General features: G+C 36.1%; 1 long non-coding RNA gene and 1 pseudogene across 3 annotated transcripts in view; one reads left to right on the top strand and one right to left on the bottom strand.

Moving 5' to 3' along the window:
- Positions 1-25,635, bottom strand: part of LOC144315977 (uncharacterized) — a 41,324-nt gene that overhangs the window by 7,443 nt on the left and 8,246 nt on the right. Inside the window, exons 2-3 of one of the 3 annotated variants that reach the window (XR_013381713.1) lie at positions 10,679-10,870; positions 4,386-9,556 (exon numbers count right to left, since the gene is read on the bottom strand). This is a non-coding gene — a long non-coding RNA (uncharacterized LOC144315977). Of the gene's footprint in view, positions 1-4,385; positions 9,557-10,678; positions 10,871-25,635 lie in introns of those variants that run through there. The other 2 variants (XR_013381726.1, XR_013381719.1) reach the window with 2 other exon arrangements.
- LOC144294826 (large ribosomal subunit protein uL6 pseudogene) lies at positions 14,291-24,815 on the top strand (annotated as a pseudogene).

Raw genomic sequence — 25,635 nt, 5'->3', positions numbered from 1 at the left:
TGCAATTGCTGGGTCATAGGGCAGATCTATTTTTAACTCTTTGAGGGACCTCCACACAGTTTTCCAGAGTGGCTACACCAGTTTACATTCCCACCAACAGTGTAAGAGGGTTCCCCTTTCTCCACATCCTCTCCAACATTTGTGGTTTCCTGCCTTGTGAATTTTCCCCATTCTCACTGGTGTGAGATGGTATCTCATTGTGGTTTTGATTTGTGTTTCCCTGATGGCAAGTGATGCGGAGCATTTCCTCATGTGCTTGTTGGCCATGTCTATGTCTTCCTCTGTGAGATTTCTCTTCATGTCTTTTGCCCATTTCATGATTGGATTGTTTGTTTCTTTGCTGTTGAGTTTCATAAGTTCTTTATAGATCTTGGAAACTAGCCCTTTATCTGATACGTCATTTGCAAATATCTTCTCCCATTCTGTAGGTTGTCTTTTAGTTTTGTTGACTGTTTCTTTTGCTGTGCAGAAGTTTTTGATTTTGATGAAGTCCCAATAATTCATTTTTGCTTTTGTTTCCCTTGCCTTCATGGATGTATCTTGCAAGAATTTGCTGTGGCCAAGTTCAAAAAGGGTGTTGCCTGTGTTCTCCTCTAGGATTTTGATGGAATCTTGTCTCACATTTAGGTCTTTCATCCATTTTGAGTTTATCTTTGTGTATGGTGAAAGAGAATGATCCAGTTTCATTCTTTTGCATGTGGATGTCCAATTTTCCCAGCACCATTTATTGAAGAGACTGTCCTTTTACCAGTGGATAGTCTTTCTGGCTTTGTTGAATATTAGTTGACTATAAAGTTGAGGGTCCACTTCTGGATTCTCTATTCTGTTCCATTGATCTATGTGTCTATTTTTGTGCCAGTACCACACTGTCTTGATGACCACAGCTTTGTAGTACAACCTGAAATCTGGCATTGTGATGCCCCCAGATATGGTTTTCTTTTTTAATATTCCCCTGGCTATTCGGGGTCTTTTCTGATTCCACACAAATCTTAAGATGATTTGTTCCAACTCTCTGAAGAAAGTCCATGGTATTTTGATAGGGATTGCATTAAATGTGTAAATTGCCCTGGGTAACAATGACCTTTTCACAATATTAATTCTTCCAATCCATGAGCATGGAATATTTTTCCATCTCTTTGTGTCTTCCTCGATTTCTTTCAGAAGTGTTCTGTAGTTTTTAGGGTATAGATCCTTTACCTCTTTGGTTAGGTTTATTCCTAGGTATCTTATGCTTTTGGGTGCAATTGTAAATGGGATTTACTCCTTAATTTCTCTTTCTTCAGTCTCATTGTTAGTGTTTAGAAATGCCACTGACTTCTGGGCATTGATTTTGTATCCTGCCACACTACCAAATTGCTGTATGAGTTCTAGCAATCTTGGGGTGGAGTCTCTTGGGTTTTCTATGTACAGTATCATGTCATCTGCAAAGAGGGAGAGTTTGACTTCTTTGCCAATTTGAATGCCTTTTATTTCTTTTTGTTGTCTGATTGCTGAGGCTAGGACTTCCAGTACTATGTTGAATAGCAGTGGTGAGAGTGGACATCCCTGTCTTGTTCCTGATCTTAGAGGAAAGGCTCCAAGTGTTTCCCCATTGAGAATGATATTTGCTGTGGGCTTTTCATAGATGGCTTTTAAGATGCCCTCTATCCTTACACTCTGAAGAATTTTGATCAGGAATGGGTGCTGTATTTTGTCAAATGCTTTCTCTGCATCTATTGAGAGATCATATGGTTCTTGGTTTTTCTCTTGTTGATATGATCAATCACATTGATTGCTTTACAAGTGTTGAACCAGCCTTGCATCCGGGTCATGGTGAATAATTTTCTTAATGTATTGTTGGATCCTATTGGCTAGTATCTTGTTGAGAATTTTTGCACCTGTGTTCATCATGGATATTGGTCTATAATTCTCCTTTTTGGTGGGGTCTTTGTCTGGTTTTAGAATTAAGGTGATGCTGGCCTCATAGAATGAGTTTGGAAGTACTCCATCTCTTTCTGTCTTTCCAAACAGCTTTAGTAGAATAGGTATGGTTTCTTCTTTAAACGTTTGATAGAATTCCCCTGGGAAGCCATCTAGCCCCGGACTTTTGTGTCTTGGGAGGTTTTTGATGACTGCTTCAATTTCCTCCCTGGTTATTGGCCTGTTCAACGATTTTGATATGTATTACTTGATGCACTGGCTTTTCTTTGATTATTCAAAAATTGAACATTTTTCCATATGTTTCATTTCTTTTTTTTCTTTATGGATTTATCTATTAATGCCTCCTTTTTTTTCAAGGAATGAGTAGGAACTCCTTTTCAACATTATTATTTCTTGTAAAAAGATTGAATAAGAGCAAGCTGAATTCAAATGATTTGTGTGAAGCTGTTTGTTAAAGTTCAATTTCTATATTCATCCTACCACTTTACTCCTAAGCACAATGCAATGTGGGTGGCAGCATTGTCCTGAAGTATTTGTCACAGCTCTATGAATGGATGGGTGAGATTATCACCTTGTTTTTCATGGTTAGCTAAAACTGAAGGCTATGCATACAACAATTAAAAAAAAAAGGAACTGAATGTGCAGATGCCTCTATTTTTAGACATCTTATATTATCTTGTGTTAATTATTCTGTTCATATCTATAATAATCAATAAAATTATAATATTGGAAGAAACCTGGGTTACATTTTGTGGTCATGTATATATATAAATACATTGTTGTGTATGTATATAAATAAAACAATTAGAATTAATCAGTACCTGTCCTCCTAAATCTGTGCATTTCTAACATTACAACCAGCCTCTTGAAGTTGCAGTCACATACGATTAGCATCGGACGGTGCCTGGCTCACTTTGGGAGCCAAGCTAAAGATCAGTTTGCTACAGAAAACAGACCTTGGCCTCCTCTCAAGAGCTAGGGCCAGAAGAGACCATTGCAGGCAAAGAGGACATGTCTGGTAATCATAATGCCTTAGTTGGTCCCCAGTCTGAGCAGAAAGAACCTTAAAGAAGAGTTAATATCTGAATACAAAAGAAGAAAATGAAATGAAATGACTAAACCTAGTCACATACCTAGAACAGAATCGAGGTTTTCTGAGTGCTAGTCTAGGGACCTGCTCCACACCACTTGCTACCTTCTTAACCTTCTGTGAGCTATAAGATCTATAATATGCAGAGGTTTATAAATTGAAATCTGTCCCCTTATTTGGGATAGAGTAAGAATTATAAATTTACAAACCAACTACAATAAAGAGAAGTTGAAGAAATGACTTAAACCTGCTCAGCTCAAATCACTTTTATTAAAACCCTCCTTGTAGGGGCACCTGGGTGGCTCAGAAGGTTAAGAGTCTACCTTCGGCTCAGGTCATGATCTCAGGGTCCTGGGATCAAGCCCCATGTCAAGATCCCCGCTCAGCAGGGAGTCTGCTTCTCCCTCTGCCTCTTCCTCTGTATTCTCCTTCTCTTTCTCTTAAATAAATAGATAAAATCTTAAAAAAAAAAATAAACAACAACTGCAAATCCTCCTAGTAGTTGGTGACTTTCAAAATGTCTTTGAACGTAATATTATCCCTAGTGGATCCACAAATTATATTAAAAATGATAAAAGTTGGAGTACCTGGGTGGCTCAGTCAGTCAAGCATCTGACTTAGGCTCAGGTTATAATCTTAGGGTCTTGGGATTTGGGCCCAAGTCTGGCTCCATGCTCAGAGGAGAGTCTGCTTCTTCTTCTCCCTCTGGTCCTCCCCACCTTCATGCTTTCTCTCTCTCTCTGCTTCTCTCTCTCTCAAATTAATAAATAAGATCTTTTTTTTAAAAAAAAAAGAACATAAAAGTTAAAGGCACCTGGGTGGCTCAGTTGGTTAAGTATCTGACTCTTGATTTTGTATCAGGTCATGATCTCAGGGTTGTGAGATCGAGTCCTGCCTAGGGCTCCGTGCTGGGTGTGGCGCCTGCTTAAGATTCTCTATCTCCCCCTTGCTCTGCCCGTACCCCCACCTCTCTCTCTTTCTCAAGAAAAAAAGATAAAAGTTGTACATATTTGTGAACTGAGAAATAAGCATATATAAAAGGAAAATGATAGCTCTGTTCTACTAAAGACATTATGCTAATTTAAAATAACACCAGCCTAATAAACTAGTTAAATAGTTTCAAAACCAAACCTTGAGACAGCACCTTTAAAGATCTCTAAAAATTAATTTCTATATATATACTTCACAGGCTTCACAGTCATAATTGTAAAAATTTTAAAATAGGGCACTGTATTAGAAATGCAAAAGTATATTTATTAAAGTATAATATTTGATCAGAAAATTGTACCACAATTCATGTTAAATGGTTTAAAACAATAATTGATAAGTAATAATTCATGCAGATTTACCTGAAAATCCATAGGTACCATGACAGAAAAATCATCAAATGTTTCTTTTAATTTTGTAATTTATTGTTCTTATAGAAGTAATGGTCACTCATTATAACCAGTGAAATGATGAAAAAATAGACTTTTTCATTTCCATCAACAGTAATGTATGCTGACTGCTGGCGTCTTTCCACAACCTTCTCCCTGATCATATAAATATATAAACTAACTTATACATAAGGGTTTGTTGTTTGTTTTTACAGAAAATGGGATTCTATTATATTACCCTTGAATGTTCTTCTTTTGCAACATTACAGTATGGATATTCTTACAGGTCTATAACTTATAGTCCTAATTAATTCTTTTTAAGAATTGTGTGATAGTACATGGAATAAATGTATTGTAATTTATTCAGCTGACCTATTAGATTATTTCAAACCAAAATTGAAAAGTAAAATAATCTTCAAAATGAGAAATGCATGCAACAAAACAGACATGGATAGATGTAAAAGGAAGTAATAGCTCATGTTTTTTTTTAATAGCTCATGTTTTAACACTTCAGTGCAAAAATTATTAAGTATGTAACTCTGCTACTATATAATATTCAGGTAGAACAACTTATTTTACCCCCAAACAAACCAAAGGTACATTTATCACAGCTTTATTTAATTATATTTTTAATCACTATATTGAAGTATGATTAACATATAATAAACTGCACTAATTAAAATGAAGGTTGATAAGTTTTAACATGCACTAAAGACATCACCACAATAAAGATAATGAACAAAACCATTTCTCCCAGAAGTTTCCTCATCCCTTTTGTAATTCCTTCATCTCTCCAGATTTATCCCTAAGTAATTCACTTTTTTTTTATGCTATTATCAATGGCATTGTTTAATGTCAATTTCTGATTGTTCATTCCTGATATATAGAAATGCATTGATTTGTACACCAATCTTGTATTCTACAATCCTGCTAAGCTCGCTTATTACTCTCAGTATCTTTTTTGTAGACTTTATAGAATTTTTTTTTACAAGATGATCATGGTATCTATGAATAAAGACAGTTATTCTTCTTCGTTTCCAATCTAGATACTCTTGTCTTTCTTGCCTTATTGTCTGATTAGAACTCTAGGAGAATGTTGAATAAAAATGATTGGTAAGTACAATTCCTTGAGCTGTTAGGGGAAGGCAAGCAGTATTTCATCATTATGTATGATGTTAGCTAAGTGTTTTATGGATGCCCTTTATCACTTTGAGGACATCCCTTTTCTTTCCCAGTTTGCTGAGATCTTTTTATCAGGAATGGATGTTGAATTTTGTGAATTGCTTTTCTGCATCAATTAGGATAACTATATAGTTTTTTCCTTTTTAGTCTGTTTGTGTCCCCCAAAATTTATATGTCAGAGCCCTGCCTCCCCCAATGTGACTGCAGTTGGAGTTAGAGCCTGTAAGGAGGTGATAGAGGTTAAAAGAGCGCTTAAGAGTGGAGCCCTAATCTGATAGGACTGGTCCCCTTGTAAGAAAAGGAAGACATACAAGACCTCTCTTTTTTTGCTACATAAGGACACAGAGAAAGTGGCCATCTTCAAGCCGGAAGCAAAATTGGCTGGCAGCGTGATCTTGAACTTCCTAACCTCTGGAACTGTGAGAAATAAATTTCTGTTGTGTAAGCCACCCAATCTATAGTATTTTGTTACAGAAGTACAAGATGACTAAAACAGTGTGTTAATATATTGAATTTCCTTCTTTAATTTTTAAATGTTAAGGTTGCCTTAAACCTTGCTCTCCTGGGATAAATATCACTTGGCCATGATGCATTGTCATTTTTATATACTATATGATCAATTGGCTAAATTTTTCCTAAGAATATTTTCATCTCTGTTCATGATGGATATTAATCTATAATTTTCTTGCCTTGTAACACTTTTGCCTGCTTTTGGTTCAGAATATTAGCCTCATAGAATAAGATAGGAACTATTCCTTTCCCTCTGATTTTCTAAAACAATCTGTGTAGAATTTATATTATGCCTTCCTTAAATGTATAATTCATCAGTAAAGACATCTGGGCGAGGAATTTTCCTTATGGTAAGTTTTAAATTGCAAGTCCATTTTTATATCAAATTTAGGGGTATTGAGGTTATCTATTTTTTCTTGAGTGAATTTTGGTAGTTTGTATTATTCGAGGAATTTAAACATTTCATCTAAATGGTCAACTGTATTGTTAAAAGTTCTATCTGTAAAATCTGTAGTGATATCAATTCTCACATTCCTGGGGTTTATATTTTCTATCATTACCTTGGCCAATCTAGCTGGAGGTTTATCAATTTTACTGATCTCAAAAATTAGCCTGTAATACCATTGATTTTCTCTATTGACTCTATTTTCTAATTCATTGATTGCCTCTCTAATCTTTATTATTTTCTTTCTTCTACTTTATGTTTCATTTACTGTTAGCTGAGGCCCTTGACCCAAAACCTTTCTTTTGTCTAATACAAATATTTTATGTTAGAAATTTCCTTCTAATTAGTGGAATAGCTACATTCCACAATTGTTTTGATATTTTAGTTTTCATTCAGTTCAAAATATTCTATTTTCTTTTTTGACCTCTTCTTTGATCTATATGTTATATAGAAGAGTATTTTTTTTTCCAAATGTTTAGTGGTTTTCCTAGAGTCTTTTTGTTTTTACTTCTAACTTAATTCTACTGTGGTCAGAAAACATACTTTGTATGATTTGATTTCTTTTACATTTTTTTAATTTAGTTGTTCTGTGGTGCAGAATGTGGCCAATCTTAGAAAATTTTCTCTGTGTACTTGAAAACAATGTGTGTGCTGTTGTCTACTGGAATGCTATATGTATGTCAATTAGGTCAAGTTGATTGACAGTACTGTTCTAGTCGTTCTAATTCTCTATCGGTTGATGGAAGAGGAGTTAAAATATCTCTGAATATAATTGTGGATTTATATATTTTTTGTTGCCGTACTACCAGTTTTTGTTTTATGTATTTTGAAGTTTTGTCACTAGATGCATAAACATTGAGGATTGTTATGTCCTCTTGATGAATTAGCAGTTCTTTATTCTTCTTGTTATTTCTTGCTTTGAAATCTATCTGAATTAATATAATCATCCTAGCTTTCTTTTGATTAGTCCTAGCATAATTTATCTTTTCCCATCCTTTTCTGTGTAACCTATTTGTGTCTTTATATTTAAAATGGGTTTTTTATAAGCCACATGTAATTGGGTCTTGCTTTTTTATATGACAACCTCTTCCTTTTATTTTTTTTAAAGATTTTTTATTTATTTATTCACGAGAGACACAGAGAGAGAGAGAGAGGCAGAGACACAGGCAGAGGGAGAAGCAGGCTCCATGCAGGGAGCCCGGCATAGGACTCCATCCTGGGTCTCCAGTATCATGCCCGGGTTAAAGGCAGTGCTAAACCCCTGAGCCACCTGGGCTGCCCAACCTCTTCCTTTTAATTGGAATATTTAGACCATTTATATTTGATGATTATTGATATGGTTGGGTTTTGATATACCTTATTGCTCTTCATTTTCTATTTTTCACGTATGTTGCTTGTTCCCTTTCTCCTCTTTATCTTCTGAATTAATTGGGTTTTTTTTTTTTTTTGTGGTTCCATTTTATTTCCGTTGTTGCCTATTAGCTATAATTTGGTGGTTTTTTATTTTAGTTATTGTTCATGGCTTATCGTGTACATTTTTAAGTTATCAGTTTACCTTCAACTACTATTTTGCCACTTCACAGATAGTATAATAATCTTATAACAGCATACTTCCATTTTTCCTATCCCTATTTTAGTGCTGTTGTTGATGTATTTTTTCTTCTATATAAGTCATAAGCTCCAGAAAATATTTTGTTATATTTGCTTAAGTGAACTTTTTCAAAGTTTTCAATATTAAAAAAATAAAATATTTTATATGTAGTCATATAGATATCATTTCCGTGGCTCTTCACTTCTTTGCATAGATCCAAGCTTCTATCTGGTATAATTTTTTTCTGCCAGAAGGACTTCCTTTACAAGTATAAATCTGATTATGTCACTCTTCCACAAAAACTCTTCAATGGATTCCAATCACATTTAATATAAAACCCAAAATTCTAACCCATGACATATTGGATTCTACATGATCTGGTCCCAGGCTACCTTTCAGATTTAATTTCTCCTCTTACTCGTACCTTAAGTCTTCTTCAGTCACACTGGCCCCCTGCCAAGTACATGCTCCTCTCAAAGCTTTTATAGTTGCTCTACCATTTATCTGGAGCTTTCCCCAATTTATCACTTGTCCTGCTCTCTCATTCCATGGAATAAATCTCCTCCAATATCACCTCATCAGAAAGGACACACACACACACACACACACACACACACACACACACACACTTCATTTCTTATGCTTTATATTACTTTATTTCTTTTCAGAGCACATAATGCTACTTGAAGTCATATTATGTTTTTGTTGATTATCTCTTATCTCCATCATTAGAATTAGGTTCCACAAAGATAAGAATTTTGTTGTGTTCATCCACCTATCCCCAGTGCTTTGAAAGTGGTGCCTGACACATAGAATTGGCTTAGAAAAAAATTGCCCTTCAACAACTGCCGGAGTTGATTCTGATAACCATTATTATCTTATATCAAACAAATTAGGAAAAAGAGGATTTAGAGTAGGCTGGATTCTGGAAAGAATTCAAGAATAATACATAAGTTTGGCAATCTTGAACATGCAGTTCCTTTTCTATTAATCCAAATAAGCTAGCTTTTAATTTCAAAGCTGTAATTAAGTACCTCAGGGCAGTAGAGGGTAAAGAACAAAGGACAAGAGAGCCTTGTTTCTTCTTAATTGCCCCTTCATCTCCTCCAAACCCTACATATTTACTGAGTATACAGGGGCACTAGGAAAGAGGGAGGGTAGGGTGAGGGGGATGAAGTGCCAAACCTCCTTGGAAGAAGGAGGGAGCTGCCAACCTACCCACCCCCCACCATCATAACCTGACAGCTTCAAACAGATTTGAGTCCAAGGATTTTGGATGTGGATAAAGTTTGTAGAGCTGATTCATGCTTGAGAGGCTTGTTCAATTATTTTATCCACTCAACCGGCTATGAATTAAGTGATGACCCAGCTGAAGGACCCAGCACCAACATCTTCTGTAATATGGCATCTACACCCATCTTTTCTGTGCTCTGGGTCCCCTGCTAACACAAAGGAATATTATTTAGAGTTATATTATTAGTCCCTAACTTATGCTTTATACTTAATATTTTTTGGCTTACACCATTCTCAGTCATCATTTTCTATGACATACAGAGATGAGTTTATGCTGTATAAATTGTGTCTAATGCAAATAGCGTCCTATTTTATGTTTTTTTACCCACAAAAATATCCATACTTATAACCATTATAAAATACTATGTAGTAAATTTGGGGTAGGGTTCCATAAGCAAGAATTATCTCCCAAACTCCTTTTACTACATTATATTTTCATAATTTATATATTTCAGAAGTGTTATGCAAAATAACTACAAGACATAAAGATACCAGTTTTAGATTGGAATCCATTTTCTCTATGTTCCAGAAATATTCATGATTATAAGAGGAGTTAGATATTTTGATGACCCATTTTTGTTTATACAGAAATAGTCTAGAACTATTCCTATACAAACCAGTTTACTCATGAGATTATTTTGAAAATTAAAGATGTAAAGAATTTAAAGAATTTATGTAAAGAATTTAGCATATAATAGGCAGTAATAAATATTAGGTATCGTTGATTAATAAGTGATAGCAATCCATGTAGATAAACCTATCTTATGCAGATATTATAAAATGATTCTCAAGACACTCCTTCCAATTTCCACAAACCTAAATTACAAGGAATTGTCAGTCAAAACAATATACAATATACAATGGAGGACAATAGAATAAAGCAACTTTTTAGGTATAACAATAATTCTATTATTTCCTCAGTTTATTCTACAGTGTGAGATTAATAGAAACATCTTTCATTGATCTAACAAGAATGTACTGAGCATCTAAAATAGACCAGGTACTGAAACAGTATCAAACAACACAGGCAAGTTCCCTGTTCCCGCTGAGGTTCTAAATTATCATGAAATAAAAGTATTAAGTGCATGTCTTACAAATGTGATGAATATCAATAAGAAATATAAGCAAATAACTGGCTCTTAAACTAAATTTGATCTGGATCAAGAAAGGACTCACTGAGGAAATGACATGACTTGGTATTTTACCTAGATGTATAAAAGTGCATTTCTTTAGAGATTTTGAAATACGAGGAACTGAAATTTCAAACTTACATATGTGGTTATAAAAGTCATCTTAGGGACGCCTGGATGGCTCAGCAGTTGAGCGTCTGCCTTCAGCTCAGGGTGTGGTCCTGGAGTCCTGGGGTTGAGTCCCGTATTGGGCTTCCTGCGAGGAGTCTGCTTCTCCTTCTGCCTATGTCTCTGCCTCTCTCTCTGTATCTCTCATGAATAAATAAATAAAACCTTTAAAAAAAAAAAGTCATCTTAAGCAGTAGTTAGAAACTGCAGTTGCCACCTGATTATGGTACATAATTAAAATTACCTTGGGAAACTCCTTAAATTACCCCCTAAAATTCAGTATATTTTGTAATATTCATATGTTAGTGACAATATTGAATTTAACTGAGCTTTGTGCTTCTGAAAAACAGCAAAGGTTAAGAAATCACCTGTTCCTTTGTATTCTAGGAAATAGAAGGGTAAAGAAGGACCCTTCCCCACATGACTTAAATAAAAATTATAGGTGGCCCCCAGTTACCTGGAGTGAAACCAGACAATGTCCCCCCAAATTCCCATTCTTTGTTTCATAAATGATCAGCAGAACTGCTCATCCCCACTGATCAATGTGAACAGATGCTTCTTTTTTATTTTTAATATTTTATTTATTTATTTGAGGGAAAGAGTGCATGAGTGGAGGGGAGAGGCAGAGAGACAGGGAAAAGTAGGTTCCCCTGCTGATCAGAGATCCTGATATAGGAGCTCTATCCAAGGACCCTGGGATCATGACTTGAGCTGAAAGCAGTCGCTTAATGGACTGAGCCACTCAGGGGCCCCTGAACAAATGCTTCTTAAACTTTGGTTAAACCCTTCTTCTTTCCCAAGTTTCCTGAACTTGGGCTCACTCTCATCCTGAGCCAACAGACAACATTCCTCAAACAGGCTGGTCTCAGGGTAAAGCATTCTCTGAACTACCATCGGATCATGCCTCTCATCCACTTCTCTCCCCCTAATTCTTTCCAGCCCATTCCTCTTTAAAAAATAAAAACCAACCATTTTTTTTCTCACTCTTGAGATGCTTGCCTTCCCCAACTCAACAATAATCCTTTCAAATTAAGTCCTTATTAATCCAAATTTGTTTTTTTTTTATTTGACATTAAACACTGGAGCCCAATACAGAACCTCTCTTTTTTTTTGTTGTTGTTGTTTATTTTTTATTTTTTTTTAATTGGTGTTCAATTTACTAACATACAGAATAACACCCAGTGCCTCTCAATAAGTACAATACAATCAAGTTTTACTCCAGCATTTGAAGAGTTTAACATTTTCTCAGTTGTTCAACAGATAAAATATTTTGTTAGCAATGGGGCACAAAAACATACGTGCCTTCAGACACTGTAATCACAAAGCAAGATACTGGCATAATAAAAGCTCTGAAAGTAACTGAGATTGAAGTTACAGCATAAGCCTGTCTTCCCTCCCTGACTCCTGCCAAAATATGTGCTCACTGAGTGGGATGGCTGATGGAAATCCCACCTAGATCTTTTTTCCTCCTTTTCTTTCCTTTCTCTCTCTCTCTCTCTCTCCCTCTCCCTCTCTCTTGTCCTACATACATACATATAGTCAAATTCAGATAAGTGAAATATTAGTGGATATGTCTTTTCCATACTTTAAAACACTAAAAAATAGAAAGGGAGACAAAAGAAACAAAATGAAATGAAATCTCATCTATTAGGAACTCCTAAGAGGCTGCGTCACTCTGAAGTATTGAAGATTTGCTCTCTTAAATCTCTTTATAGAAATTTTTCTGAATCGCATTGCATATCTTATTGCTTTCTTCAACAAAGTAGTCTAAATATAACTTAACCTTTTCTTAAATGATGTACAATCATCATTGTTTGAAAATGAAATTCCACTCTAGTGTAAAGTAATGATGCCTGCATGGCCTACTGTGGTGCATAGGACTATGTACTGCTGAACTTCGGTGTTCTTTCTCCTCCTCCCCTCTCCCCTACACCCTCCTTCTCCTCCCACTCTTTCTCTCTTCCTTTCTTTCTCTTCCCTCTCCTCCCTCTCTCTTCTTTCTCCTTCTTCTTTAATGGCTACTGTCTCCTTTGAGTTGCAAGAGGCCCAAGATTTTTTTAACCTCTGTCATTTCATTTGCCTATGATAGGAAACTCTTCCTCTTTCAAATGCTGCTTTTTATATGCTTTAGATTCTGGAAGAGGTGGAGGAAAGAAAGAAATTTCCGTACTTCTAGGACCTGTTCCAGAGTGTTCCAACTCTCAGGGTAAGCTCCAGGAACTTCTCTCTGTGAGAGACTATTTATCTATGAGTAAATTGTGTAAATTTTGGCATTTTGATTTTGTTGTTCCCACCTTGGCTGTGCAGAGCTCTCTTTATTTCCTGACTTCCAGCCATGTTCCAAATGTCAAAAAAAAAAGTAAAATATACAGAAAAGAACATCTTAGAAGAGCATCGTGATGACACGGTGAAAGCTGTTTTTTAGAGAATTTGAAGGAGCAGGCTGACAAATCATATGAAATGATTTGACTGGAAAGAGCAATTCCCTATTAAATTTCCAAATCCATATTTTTTAATAAATAGAAAGATCTGGAAATGTCATTTAATGGAAAACAAACACCAGACTTGGAGCAAAGTACTTTGTTCAAACTAAGGACCTGTCATGTATTAGCTGTGTAACTTTAAATAAGTGATTTTTCTATACTAATTTCTAGTTTCTCAACTATAAAGTGGGAATAGGAATACTTGCTTTACACATGACAATGCTGCTGTCAAGATCAAAAGTAGTAACATATTTTCAAAGTGGCTTCTAAACTGTAACAGTATTAAAAGTAAATGGTCTATCTAGCTAACACCATCTGTCATGGACAAAATATCTATTTACAAGTTTTCTGTGACTCAAACCTAGCATATCCTCCATATCCATGTCCCTAAATTCCCTGATGATATAAGCACCTAGAGCAGCGGTTCTCAAATATTAATTGACACAAATCATGTTAACATGCATTATGAAATGCAGATTCAGATTTGGAGGCCTGGTGACCAAATGGAGATTTTCTTAACAAGCTTCCAAATGATGCAAACATAATCCACCTGGAGGCAGTTTGCAACTGGTCTGGTATTATGTTAGAACTGCAAAATCCTCAACCTTGCCCAGACCTATAGAAATAGAATTGACATTTAGCAAGATAACCTGGGATTTGCATGCAGCTTAAAGTTTAAGAAGCATTTTCATAGTTTATAATAGTGACGCTCAAAGTTAGACATGCAAATTCTCAAACCCTCCTCCACCTAGACTGCAGAGGTCTCAGAGGGAAATGAGGAACAGATTACTAGAAACTGGAAGAAAGGTGATCCTTCTTATAGAGTGGCAAAGAATTTGGCTGAATTATGTTCTAGTGTCTTGTGAATGATAGAACTTTTGAGCAGTAAAATTGGACATTAGTGGAGGAGATTTCTAAGCAGAGTCTTGAAGGTACAGCTTGGCTCCTCCTTACTGCTTTAATAAAATTTGAGCAGAGAAAGATGAATTGAAGAAGGAAGTGTTAAATATATAGGAACAAGAACTTGTAGATTTGAAATACTCTAAACCTACTCACATTGCAAAAGAATGAAAAAGCTTGTTCTGAAGAGAATGCTAAGGGTATGGCTGAGCAGCCACTTGATAAAGAGATCATAGATGTGGCTCATGGATTTAATCAGTCATCTCAGCAGAAGCCAGGAATAGAGATGGGATTATGCCAGCAGAGATACTGCCAGTTTGGACCAAAAGAACAAAGTAGAATAGAATGAAGGAAGTCTATCATACTTCTGGAATTCTATAAGGATGCAACCCTTGAGCTATTTGGCTATAAACATGCTTTATCCTTCAAGAAAAGAGAAAATTGGCGCTAATGGAGATTCAGAGATCGTCAGGGTCACTAACTCAATTTCAATAAGTCAAATGGCCTCTGCCCGATATAAAGATGTGACCCCTGATTAAGGTCCAGGAGGCAGAGCATCAAACTAGAGAGGATTATTCTCAAGATTTAAGATCTAATAGAATTTGCCCTGTGAGGTTTTGGACTTGCTTGGGATTCCTTCCTTCTTTTTCTACTTTTTGGAATGAGAATGTCTATCCTATGCTTCTCCTGTCACCATACTTTGGAAGGACATAACTTGTCTGGTTTCACAGGTTCACAGTGAGAGAGAAGAATTTTGCCACAGGATGAATCATACCTCACGTCTCACCCATATCTGATTTAGATGATATTTAGGTGAGACTTTAGAATTTGGAGTTGATGCTGGAATGAGTTAAGACTTTGAGGGCTGTTGGGATGGAATAAATATGTTTTGCATGTAATAAGGATATGAATTTGGGGGGTACCAGGGGAAGAATGCTGTGGACTAAATTGTGTCCCCCAAATTCATTTGTTGAAGTTAGTCAATGTGACTATATTTGGAGATAGGGTCTTTCAGAGGTGCTTAAGATTAAATGAAGTCTTAAGAAAGGGGCCTTAATCTAATAGGATTTGGAGTCAGAGGAAGAGATTTCCCCCCCACCTACAGGTATGTGCAACAAGGAAAACCATGTAAGAACATGATGAAAATTCAGCTATCTGAAAGCTAGGAAGAGGGCCCTCTCCAGGAAATGAATCAGCCAACACCTTGATCTTGGACTTCCCAGTCTCCAGAATTGTGAGAGGTAAATGTCTGTGTTTAAGCCATGCAGTCTGTGAAATTTTGTCATAGCAGCCTGAGCAGACTAAGTCAGCAATCAGGAGGGAGATATGATGAGGTGTGAAGGATGAATAGGAGTTAACTATGTGAAGGGAATAGAGGAAGAAGACAGTTCCAGAGGGAGGAAACAGCATATGCAGAGGCCTGGAGGTAGGAAGCAGCAAGGCACATTCTCAGGGGACTAAAAGAAAGAGGATTTAGCTGGGTAGTGGGGCAGTGTGCAACATGATCAAATTTTAATATTTAAATATTTAATTTATTTGGGGGGGGGGTATGTGCAAGCAGGTGGAGGGGCAGAGAGAGAGGGGGAGAAACAGAATGTGAAACAGACTCTGCTCTGAGCATAGAGCCAACACGGGCCTTGATTCCACAGACCTCAAGATCATGACCCCAGTCAGTTGGGTGTCTAAATGTTTAATTAAAAATTATAAAAATTAAAACACCCAGGTACAGGATCAGATTTTACATTTAGAGAAGAATGGGGAAAAGTGCAGGTAGACAAAATAGATTGTTGTGGTCTCAGTGAGATATAATGGTGACTTAGGCTAAGGTGTTGATGGTGATAGTGATAAAGCTGGAGAGAAGTGGATAGACTCAAGGGATATTTCAGAAGGAAAATCAATAACATTTAGTGGTAGATTAGATGTGGGGGAGAGAGAGAGGGATTATCAAGGATGTACCCTGGATTTTTGACTTGTTCAACTGGATAAATGATGCTGCCATTCACTGAGCATTTAAGTGCTGTGTCTGTTAAGATACAAGTAACATATGCAAGTTATATAAGTGAACTCTGACTAAGTGCAAGAAAATGGAGAAGAGATGCTGTGATGAACTCAACCAAATCAAAGGCTGCTGGAGCACAAGACCCAGAAGCCAGACAGGAATCAAACCACGTCCAGAAGTCCAAGAATCAGTGATAAGAAGAAGTGGCTTTTGACAAGAATCATCTGGCCAGAATACCCCGGACACTGCAAGAATCATCCCACCATAACCAAATATGAACTCTCATCCCATCTTTATTTATATGCTCCATTTTCAAATTTACACTCCAAGGTAGTAGTCTATCTGGAGAACTCCAGATAATGTCTCTTCCCACCTCTAGTTCCATTGTGATATATATTCTTTACCCCGAAAGCTAAATTTTAGGACTAACCATCACTGATAAGCCATATATATTAGACTGTAGTATAGAGTAGTATAGAGAGAAGAACTCTTCACCAAACCAGTAGATTTGGGCTGGAGAAATAAAATATGATCTTAAGGGACTGTTCTTCTATTTAAACACTGAGGATTCTGTGATCAATTATTCAACTGGCAAAGATTCCCATAGTCACCCCCATTTTATACCCTGCTGCCATTATAGTAGCAGGCATCATTCCTCTAGTGGTGAGTGACCTATCTGGCTTTTACCATCTTCGGGACTTACTGTTCCTACTGAAATCAGAAAACCCATTTCTATTTTAGCTACTCCCATAGCCTCTAAAGGATAACCTCTACACCCCTTTTGCGATATGCCAATGGATGTCTCAAAACCCTAGTAAGTGGAATGTCTTCTAGGATTGATTGAAGAATGTATTTAATGGATAGTTGAACAGGACACCTATGATAAATCGAATCCAGCATTCCAATCTCCCAATTATTTGAATTATTTTCTCTACATTATTCTAAGACATTTCTGACATCTCAAGTTCATTTTTAAGTCTAGTTTAGTGTTACCCAGACCAGCTTCTTTCCATCATACAGTGTCAGGAATTAGGAATCTCCTAAAAGTGAACTTGTATCAATAATTACATTCAGCCTAATTTAAAAATGTCCATTTTTGGTCATATACATTTAAATTATCTTATTATATATATTCTCCAAATTATTGCTGATGTGAATTGGTAATGTCCTCTAATATTTTGATGTCTAAGCCTTCTCTTTCTGGATTTCACTTTTATAATTGGTATCCTGGGGCTTTCTGTGTTCTAACTCTGAATACAAGTCTGCAAATAATTCTAATTCCCTCTAGCAGCATAACTGCCTCATTTAAGGGAATAACAGTAACACGTTGATTCCATAAACTCTTTGTATCTTTCTAACAAAGCTGTCCCTTCCCCTTTTGTTATTAGCTGAAGGAGACCAGTAATGCTTTCTATTATTTGCAATCAGAAGCATCTTATAAAACCAAAGAATTTAGAACCAGGAAATAGAGTATTATAGAAAAGCATGAAAGCCTCTTTTTTTTTTTTAGATTTTATTTATTTATTTATTATTTATTTGAGAGAGAGAGGGGCAGAATTAATGACAGAGATAGCAAGAGAGAGCATCAGTGGGAGGGAGAGGGAGAAGCAAGCTCCTCACTGAGCAGAGAACCCAATGTGGGGCTCAATTTCAGCACTCAGGGATTATGACCTGAGCCAAAGGTAGATGTTTAACCAACTCAGCCACCCAGGCACCACTGTATGAAAGCACCCTTGATGTTATCGGAAGATAATCTGAAAGCTCATGGTATACAATGACCAAAAGGTAATTAAATTATCATCTTTAGTCACTTGCCCTCTGGTACCCAATAGGGATAAAATCTGGGGGGACATTGTTGCCACTACCAGTGAAGGATTTGACCAAGTCAGTAACTATGGGTAGAAGTTAGGTTTTTTTAAATAGCATCATAAATCTTTAAAAAAGAAATAAATTCAAATACCTAAGTATTTGGCTCATGGTATGAACTAAAACCTGGGAACATCTGGTGACTGTTCTAGAAGTGACTATTCTAGTTTTGACTGAAATAACCTTTCATCTCTGGCAAAACCTAGGCCAAAATCAGACTTTCATCACTCCCAGCTTAATGTCAGAGCTTAATGTCCATCTATCTAGTTCTGACATGCAAATAAGATAGTGAACAAGTGGTATCAAAAGAATTTGGATGAGAGCATAAGGAAAGACCCCTCCCAAGTAAGTACCCTTGTCTTCAAAAGCAATCCCTACTTTTCTGACTAATCAAGCTTCAGAAACCAACAAGAACCAGATCATTCTGGAACTCCTAGTACCATAGAGGATCAAAAACATCTTTTAAGAGGAATAATTTGGCCAGAATCAGTTACTTGAGAGACAAAGAGGCAATAGGAAAGGCTATGTGCTATGAACTGGCTGTCTCGACATGGAAGAGGATGAGGATCAAACTCTTTTAGGTTCAATTATGGAAGGTGGAAAATTTCATCTTCTCAGGACCTGGAAAGGCAATGTTGGAAGGAGAAGAGTCTAAGAAAAGAGGCAGATGTCAATTAGAGATATGTTGAGATTGAAATGTTTGAGACATATGAAAAAAAGAAGCAGGTAACTAGATCTACAGATCTAAAACTGTGAGAGGCCCAGACCAGACGTATTAATTTAAAAATGTCTTATATATTGAGTTGCCCGAGTGGCTCAGCTCAGTGTCTGCCTTTGGCTCAGGTCATGGTCTCAGTGTCCCGGGATTGAGCCCTGTGTCAGGCTCCCTGCTCAGCCTGCTTCTCCCTCTTCCTCTGCCCTAACCCCCCACCCCTGCTCATGCTCTCTCTCTCTTTCTCTCTCTCTCAAGTAAATAAGTAAAATCTTTAAAACTATGTATCTTGCATATGTATGTTAAATGAAGCAATGGTTCTGAACGACAGTAAGTAGAAAGAGAGTGAAGATAAAGAAGATGTGGAATTCCAGCACTGAGCCTTAAGGAGATGCCTACATTTAAAGGCCAAGAAAAGGATGAATAAGCAAGAAACAAAAGAATTGATCAGAGGTGTTGAAAACCAAGAGATTGTTGTGTCACAGAAATCAAGGGAAGGATGTTTCAAAAAGCATTGTTGAATGCTTCTGAGATGTGAAGTCAAATGAAAATTTTAAATGATCTCAGGACTTTAGGATGTGGAGGACATCGGTGACCTTCATTAGAGCTTGTTTTCATGGAGTGACGAGCCTAGAAGCCAGACTGGAGTAGGTTGAGCAATGAGTGGGAGGTGAGGAACTGTAGACAGCTGGTGTCATTAACAACTACTTGAAGAAATGTGGCTGCAAAGAGAGAGGACAGAGTAATACCTGAAGGGAGGGGAGGGTTTTTGTGGATTTTTTGTTTTTTTTTTTGGTCTTTATAGTTGAAGAAACTTTATTGCATTTAAAATAAAAAAGGAAGCATGTAGAAAGCAAGATTGAATATACACAAGATAAAATGAATAATATGTAGTATAATATTATAGAGAAAAGAAAGAGGCTTTGAAGTCCAAAGCACAGGGGGTGGGTTAGTCTCAGCCAGGAGGAGATAGTCCCTCTGTTGGAAGAAGATGGGAGACCCTGTGCAGAAATGTATATTTTGTGTTTGAAATAGAAAAGATGAGAGAGTGCTGAAAAGTTGGCTGCTATTTTCTCTGTAAAGGAAGAATAGCATCTGCTGAGCATGAAGGTGCTAGAGTTGAGTTTTTCAGCCTCAACATTATTGACGTTTTGGACCAGATAATTCTGTGTTATGCGGGTCTTTCCCGTGTATTATTAGATGGTGAGCAGCACTACCCCACCCCTGTCCTTCCAGCTATGACAATCAAAACTGTCTTCAGATATTGACAAATATCCCCTAGGGGCTGGGGTTGGGGGGCAAAATCACCCCCAGTTGGGAATTACTGGGCTAGAGAGAGTAGAAGAAAATGGAAAAGGTCTGAAAGTGTTGTGTCAGGTGGGATAGTAAATTGACCAAGTAGATTCAGGAGGCTCGAAGGGCAGTCTCCAGGCCCAGTTGAAGTTGTATATGGATCCCGGTGCAATCAGTCCACCAAATTGTACTTTTTCTACTAAGGACTGGCAGCTGGGGCACAGGCACTGAAAAGGTAGAGATTTGTGTTTCCCAGGGATTGAGGTTTTTGCCAGAGAAATGTGACAAAAAGACAGAAGGACAAAAGGTTTATAAGATATTGGCAAAATATTTATTGAAATTATGAATTACAGAATCGAAGCAGGTTGAGGGGCAAAGGGCAAATGAAGAAATTATCTTTTTAAAGAAGAATGTTGCAGGGGGGCCCAGGTCGCTCAGTTAGTTAAGCATCTGCCTTTGGCTGAGGTCATGATCTCAGGGTCCTGGGATCGAGCCCCACACCTGTGGGCTCCCTGCTCAGTGGGAGTCTGCTTCTCTCTCTCCCTCTGCCCTTCCTTCCACTCATTCTCTTTCTCTCTCAAATAAATAAAATCTTTTTAAAAAGAAGATGTTGTAATAAGTTTAAAAGCTAGAAATGAAGTTTTGGCCTAAACACCTCTGACATCCACAGATAGACAGACATGTGTGCCTGCACACACACACACACACACACACACACATACATATTTATTTCAAAAAACAGTTTTACATCATCACTTTTTCCTGTGTTAAATTAAGGACATGAGAATAAATAAAAATAATGAGTTCCATTTACTTTGTATCCCAATTTCAACACATTGTTTCTGTGTTCAGTTTCTCCTGAACTTGATCTGAAAGCTGCTGCAATTTTACATTTGCATTTCAAATTTCCAAGTCCCTTATTTTGCTACAGGTAATGCATAAACAGCAAGGCACTCATGAAATGACAAAGGACTCTGTTTTTACTTAAGATTGGTCACTAAAATGTCTTGAAAGGCTGTTGTAGAACACTGCCCAGAATTAAATCTTTGTTTTTTAGAAAGACCAGTAACAGTGAAGAAGGAAATTAACCACAACAAAGTCTATTTTGAGGAGTAGAAAGAACCAATAAGCCAATTTCTTTTAACTGTAGATACCATGTGAGTGGTAAGGCAAAACAAAACAACAATAGCCAAAAAAAAAAAAAAAAAAAAAAAAAAAGCCAACAATCCTATTTTAAATTGAACTAAAAACTCCCAAAGAGGAAAGCAATTCATAACCAAAACTAAAAAGTAGGTACATCTTTTAATCAATCAAACCGGGTTTGGGTAACCTGAACCTGCAGAAAAAGAGCTGAAGCAGTATGGAGAACAGCTAATGCTAAGAAAAGTTCTCTTTGACCAGTTCAGATAATTCTTTCTACATGCCAAATTTCTGTAACTTGAAAAAGAAATTGTTTAACTGTTTTACATTTATGTGTTAAAAATTCTTTTGCCTTTAGATGTATGTTTTCTAACGACAAGGAAGATGTAAGATATATTAAATATGATTGTGAGGAGGGAAGAATTGGTTTCCTTTTTCCTTAATTTCTCCCCAAATTTTTGCAAAAAACATGTCTCTGCACTAAAATAGAAGTTACCACATTTTAATGATTTGGCATCAAGAGGAAGTAGAGAAATAGGTGGTCAGCATAAACAGAAAACTGTAGTGACTAGAAAGAGAGAATCAGTGATAAAACCTCTTCCATTTCCCATTGTTTTCATGTTAAGTAAGAAAATTTAGAGCTTTAGCAAATGCATTACACATCTGCTTTCAAGGTCAAGTGGGAAAGAGGGGTATTACTCACTACAAATAGTTTTTAAGGGCAAGACGGAGGAGAAGGGAAGAAAACCAGAAGAAAAAAAAAGTTTATTGGAACATACTGAAAGGGCACACTCTGCTGCTTTATGAGACATGAGCACACTGTTATTGTAAAAATTTTTGGTTTTTCTTCTTTTGTTGGTCCATATCTCCTAAGTTTTCTATAGTAAATATGTTTTATATTTGTGATAAGAATATAAAATTGTAAAAATATTAAAGGCAGAATCAATTTAAGAGGGAAAAATTTAAGTTTAATGGGAGTATGAATACTATAAGAAAGCAGAAAAATTTTAAATTTCTCAGGATGTCCTGATTTTTACTATTTCTTGAAGGCATACAGCATACTGGTTTTTATTTTGGTAGGATTAAATGAACACAGAAGAGCCATATATTGATTCTGCTATGAATTTGATACTAGGTCCTATTAAATATCCATAATTTCTTTACAAAATTGAATAGTCAGTTCTTCAAGATATTTTTCAGCCAAAGATATTGCTGATGACAGATAGGTAGATAGAATAAATACAAATTCTATCTCTCTCATCTTCCCAGTGATTCTTGCATTAGAATTCTCATCATAGGATCTCCAAGTACTTAATAATAATTAACTAATATTAGTAAATAATACTATTATATTAATACTCAATATTATTTTAATACACACATAGTATTTTATTGAATTTAATATAAGTTAATATTGAATTAATCATAACAAATATTTAAATATATGATATAATGATTAATACTATTGATTATTAATAGTTGTTATAATATGTTATAGTTGTGGAACATTTTCTGATATGCATATGATATATAATTTGATCTTCACAACAACCCTTTCAATTAGGAGTCCCCATGATTTTACAGAAGAAATTGAGGCTAAATGTTTGAATAATCCACAGAAATGAGAGCTACTTTTAAAAATAGGTCTTCTGATTCTTAATCTAACTCCTGTGCCCCTGAATCATTTTGCTTAGTTTAAGCTGCCTACTCTGAGCAGCTTAAATTCTCAATTCTCCTGTAAACATTTTGGTCACTACAGTGCTGTGAGGTACAGTTAACTTAATAGTAATTTTCCACACATCAAAAAATATGAAAGCTATTACTTGTCTATGTTTTACTTAATAGGAAAGAGTGTGGAGTATAGAAGTGATTCATAAGTTAAAAACATTCCCTTGGTTTGACTACTCAATAAAAGTATGTATTTCTCAAGCTGAGGAACTGTAGCATTTTCCTTGTGGTCTTGAAAATGTTTCCTGACTTTATACACTCTACTTGCTACTTTTTAAGCTTAAATATTTAATAGTACTATTTAATATGATGTCAACTTTATTTGTTATTTTTATTTATTTTTGCTTAAGCTATTCCATGGCTCTTGAAAAAAGATTTCTTATAAACTTGCTCTGAAAGGAAAACATTATTTTTTTAGTAGTTTTATTTAAATATAATTCACATACTATAAAATCCATACCATAAAAATCACTCATTGAGAGTGTACAATTCAGTATTTTTTAACATATTCACAGAGCCATGCAACTGTCATGACAATTAATCTTAGAACATTTTTTTCATCTCCCAAAAGAAATCTCTCACCCTTTAGTGGTGACCTTCCATTCCCATAGGACCCCAGCTCAAGACAATCACTAATTTACTTTCTGTTCCTATGGATTAGCTATTCTGGACACTTCTTTAAATGGAACCATAGCATATGTGGTCTTTTGTGATTGCAATCTTTAACTTAGCATAAAGTTTTCAAGGTTCTTCCATGTTGCGGTTTGTGTCAGTAGTTCATGCCTTTTTATTGCTAAATCATATTTCATTGTATGGATGTACCATATTTTATCAGTTGATAGACATTTATGTCGTTTGCACCATTGGCTGTTATAAATAATGCTGCTTTGTGTGATGAATAGTGCTATTATGAATAGTCATGGACAGATTTTTATGTACACAGATATTTTCATTTCTCTTGGGTATATACTTAGCACTGAATTGCTGGTTCATTTGGTAACTCTATATTTACCCTTTTAAAAAACTGCCAGACTATTTTCCAAAGCAGCCACACCATTTTACATTCCCACCAGCTGTGTATGTGAACTTAAAACACTTTTGCAAGGAGAGGGAAATGATGATGCTACACACACTTAATAAAAGGTACTTAAGGGAACATTATATACAGCCTATTAGTTAATTGAAAAGTTTCACAAATTTACATTTATTTCCTAACTTTCTTCTTATAGTCATTTATTCTACCTTATGAACTCCCATGGAATAAAAGAAATTAGCTCTAGGATTACTTAAGTAAACTAAATTCCTTATAATGGCTACTTACTTTTAAGAATATTGAAATTAATTTCTTGATAGGGATATATGTGAATTTCAATTTTAAGAATATAAAATGGTCTCTCTTTGCCACATCTACTGCAAGAATAAAGTCCATTCTCAGCAATTAGACTGTTGACATTCCAGAAGATGTTGACATCACTCTGAAGGGACGCACTGTTATCGTGAAGGGCCCCAGAGGAACTCTGCAAGAGGACTTCAATCACATCAATGTAGACTCAGTCTCCTTGGAAAGATAAAGAAGAGACTAAGTTGACCAATGGTGGGAAATGCAAAAGAACTGGATGCTGTTCCCACTATTGTAGTCATATGCAAATTATGGTCAACGTGTTACACTGGCCTTCCATTATAAGATAAGGTCTTTGTGCACTCACTTCCCCATCAACACTGTTATTCAGGAGAGTGGTTCTCTTGTTGAAATCCAAAATTTCTTGCATGAAAAATACATCCACAGGGTTTGGATGAGGCCAGGTGTTGCTTGTTCAATATCTTAAGCCCAGAAAGATGAGTTAATGCTTGAAGGAAATGACACTGAACTTGTATCAAATTCAGTTGCCTTGATTCAGCAAGCCAACAGTTAAAAACAAGGACATAAGAAAATTTGGGGATGGTGTCTAGGTTTCTGAAAAAAGAACAATTCAGCAGGCTGATGAATAAGATCTAAGTTGTCCAGCCAGAGAAACAGCAAGATGCCAGATGATTTTTCAGACTTATTTGTGATATTTTAAAGATGCAATAACAGCTGGATTGATTTGGGGCTTTTTCTTAAACGAATATTCTTTCCAATTTGGAAAGTCAGCCATTCAGAAGTCATTTGTAGTGTGCCAAGAACAGTAACAGAAATAATAGAACAGGAGTTTTTTTTTTTTTTTTTTCAGTAAAACTTCATGAGAGAAGTGCTTTTAATTTGTTTGTTTTTTTTTTTTTTTTTTTTGATGGAATATTAAGGGTATTTCAGCAAGAGAAATATGGTACCAGCAACAGGCAATACCATGTGGCCGTTCATCATTGGATGTAGAACTTTTGGGGGTGATTTTGAAGGTATCTAACTTTGCAGAGGCGTGGATTTGAATATTTGTGAGGTCAGTGTGCCTGGGTCATTTGTCTATATACCAGTAGCTTTCTGTGAAAAACAGGTGAGGAGTGGAACAAAGTGATAAGCCTTAGTAAGGTTAATTTATGTTCATGATAAACGTGGTTGTTGTGTCCAAGATCCTCTCAATCTTAGTCTCTACCCTCCCTCAGCCATTTATTCCCATATGCTAGCCCTTGATATTTTTAGAAACTGACAACCTTTCCATAATCTCCTAATTCCATGTGTCATTTTTAATTTTTTTTATTTTTTATTTTATTTATTTTTATTTATTTATGATAGTCACAGAGAGAGAAAGAGAGGCAGAGACACAGGCAGAGAGAAGCAGGCTCCATGCACCGGGAGCCCGACTTGGGAATCGATCCTGGGTCTCCAGGATCGCGC

The sequence above is a fragment of the Canis aureus genome, chromosome 1 (assembly GCF_053574225.1).
Source record: "Canis aureus isolate CA01 chromosome 1, VMU_Caureus_v.1.0, whole genome shotgun sequence".
NCBI lineage: Eukaryota > Metazoa > Chordata > Mammalia > Carnivora > Canidae > Canis > Canis aureus.
This window is presented reverse-complemented; position numbering and strand designations above follow the sequence as displayed.